Source organism: Octopus bimaculoides, chromosome 8 (genome assembly GCF_001194135.2).
Source record: "Octopus bimaculoides isolate UCB-OBI-ISO-001 chromosome 8, ASM119413v2, whole genome shotgun sequence".
In the NCBI taxonomy this organism is placed as follows: domain Eukaryota; kingdom Metazoa; phylum Mollusca; class Cephalopoda; order Octopoda; family Octopodidae; genus Octopus; species Octopus bimaculoides.
In genome coordinates this window covers 53,248,409-53,251,504 of record NC_068988.1, presented here as the reverse complement: position 1 = coordinate 53,251,504, position 3,096 = coordinate 53,248,409, and the positions used below count along the sequence as shown (strand labels likewise).

General features: G+C 35.7%; 1 protein-coding gene across 1 annotated transcript in view; it reads right to left on the bottom strand.

Moving 5' to 3' along the window:
• LOC106874428 (growth arrest and DNA damage-inducible protein GADD45 beta) overlaps window positions 1-3,096 on the bottom strand; it is a 371,959-nt gene that overhangs the window by 120,136 nt on the left and 248,727 nt on the right. The window lies entirely within an intron of this gene.

Here is a 3,096-nt window from a genome sequence, read left to right as displayed (position 1 = left end):
TTTAGGATTTAGGTGATAATTCTTTTACTTGCAGTCATGCTGGAGCACCACCTTGAAGGGTTTAGTTGAACAAATCAACTTCAGTACTTATTTTTTTTAAAGTCTGGTATATGTATTATATCACTTTCTTTTGCTGAAACGCTAAGTTACATGGATGTAAACAAACGAACACCGGTTGTCTTAACATCACATGATATTTACAGTCTTCTATGAAAAAAAAAAAATGCATCTCGCTATGGACAAACATAACTTAGCTTGGCAACAGGTGAGGGTTGACAACAGGAAAGAGATCCAACTGTAGAAGATATACCTTCAACAAATTCTCCTCAGATTCATGCTAGAAAGGAAAAGTGGACATTAAACGGCGATGATGATGATTACAAGTCTGTACCAGAACAGTCTTTTCTCTTGCACATGGCATCTGATTATTTTTCATCCAGCTTTCCTTTCAAATTCACCTGTGTGCCTCATTGTTCATGCACTCCAACGTTACAAATCCAGTGAAACATGCTCACTTCAATGCTTTCCAGATTTTGAACATCTGCCTCCAATGCTTATGTCTTCATATCACACAACACATTTTGTACACAATTGTAGAATTTATTCTTCACTGAAAGAGAAAATCCTTTTGTTGTCAGCAGAAGTAATAACTCCCTGAACTTTCTCCACTCTGTTCTTAATCTGGCTTTTATGTTTTCAGTTCAGAGCACCCACTTGCACAGTTGATTAGGGCAGCTCCATAACAGAAGCTAGGAACCACCACTAAGGAGCATTCTGAGCACTAGAAAAAAAATATTTCCCTGGTGCTTTTATTTCCAACTATTTCTATGCATCTGCCACATATAAAGTGTTCTTTCTTGTATTAGTCTGCCTATAATTCCACTGCACATTCTGTGCACACATGGTTTAGTTCCAGTGCAGAGTATAAAATTCCAACCTACACCTTTTCTGCATATCCAGAGTTTGTAGATTTTGACTTGATATATAAATACAGTGTACAGATGCTTATTAAATAAGCCAGATTCAGCTGTATATATTGGCTTATAAGATAAGCTGCAGTTAACTTCAATATAAACAAGCAACCAGCTAAAATAATACCTAGCTTCTTCTTCTGTAAGTGATAAATAAAGTTTATGTAAAGTAGCAATGATTGGCAAAGCACACATGTATTGAACATTAACTACATAACATACCACAGAGTTACAAGCTTGTTACACATTACTCCAGCATATTCACAGATATAATGACCTGAATAATCTGGACTTCCATCAGCTCAGATAAATGAAGATATAATGCAAAGAACACACAACACCATATGACATACTATCAAATATATAGCATTGTAGTTAGTATTTTCAAAGGGATTCATTGTCTGGTAAGCAGCATGGTAACCTCACCAGTGTTGGTGGTTCAAACAAAAAAAAGCCTAGTGTTACAGATTACAAATTAATCACAAAACATACCACTATATGTTACAAATCAGATATTCACTTCAGTGTTAAAGATGTTCAAGGCTAGTTACAGTATTTCATGCCAGTTACATAACATTATTGTTACATCATTGTTACAGCAATGTAGGTATGTTACATAATACACAATGTACACAAAGATGTTAACACACCACAGTGTTACAAGTCAGTTGTACATTCTCCCTATATTAACAACCAGTTATATAACATATAGATTTGTTATGTACTGGCTTGTTTTTATATTTTTTCTCCTATAAACCTAAAACTCAGTGCCTCTCATTATGTACTGTCTTTTATGTGTCATGGCTCAGTGGTTAGAACGTTGGACTCACAATCATGAGATAGTGAGTTCGATTCTCAGACTAGGCTGTGTGTTGTGTTCTTGAGCAACACACTTTATTTAATGTCGCTCCAGTTCACTAAGCTGTAGAAATGAGTTGTGACATCACTGGTGCCAAGCTGTATCACCCTTTGCCTCTCCCTTGGATAACACTAGTGGCATGAAGAGGGAAGGCTGATATGCATGGGAGACTGCTGGTCTTCCATAAACAACTTTGCCCAGACTTGTGCCTCAGAGGGTAACTTTCTAGTAGTAATCCCATGGTCAGTCATGACCGAAGGGAGACCTTATCCTGTATGTCATTGCCCAGAAGAAGGAGAATTAATCAATATATGGAAATATAAACACTTTACAAATGAAAAAGTTTTATTGTAACAACTTTCAAACAATAACATTAACAACTTCATTAGCAAACAAGAAGGGTGAAATGGCTTGCTCAAGAAGACAATACCTGCAGTAGGCTATAAGCTGACAACTCATGAGTTACATGCCTCATGTTATCCACCTAGCTATTGTACTTTCTTTAGTAAAGAAACAGTAAAAACTAATTAATAATCAAAGCATGTAGAAAGGAGGAGATATGATGAGGTGAGATGGCTGAATGGATAAGATGTCTTTGATCTAACTGCTCATCAGATTTCAAGTTCAAAACTGCTCCTGGCATTTCCTTTTGAGTCTGGTCAGAGGACTTTACAAAAAACATCATGTCAGTTTGCTTAGTTGTTTGGGAATAAGCACCAGATCACTCCATGAATGTTCAGCTCTGAACAAATTCAGCTGATCATTTTGTTCTGTCTTGTCACTGAATCAGGTGACTGGTTCTTTTGAATACGGGCTACATGTAAAAGGTGGCCGTCTACAACAGAACATTCCCACATTCCATGCAGTAAATTCCTCAAGGCACTTACACCTAAGTGGATATTCTGCTTATTATGTGTGCGAGCATTTGCATGTGTTATAACTTGTATATATATATATATATTTAATAATATCAAGGGTAATAAGAAATATTAGAAATTTCTACTACCAGTGGCCTAGTATGTAAAAATTTAGTCCATAGACTATATATTATTCATATAAATACAGTATACATTTAAACACATAAGAGGTATCCATCATATGATTCCTTGCATGCTAGAAAGAACAGCTAAGATTCAAACCACTATTAGGGATATAACTTCAAAGGGAATGAAAAATAAAAACAAATTTATTTTTCATTCCCTTCGAAGTTTTATCCCATATAATGGTTTGGAAATTAGCTGTTCTTTCTAGCGTGCAAGGAATCCT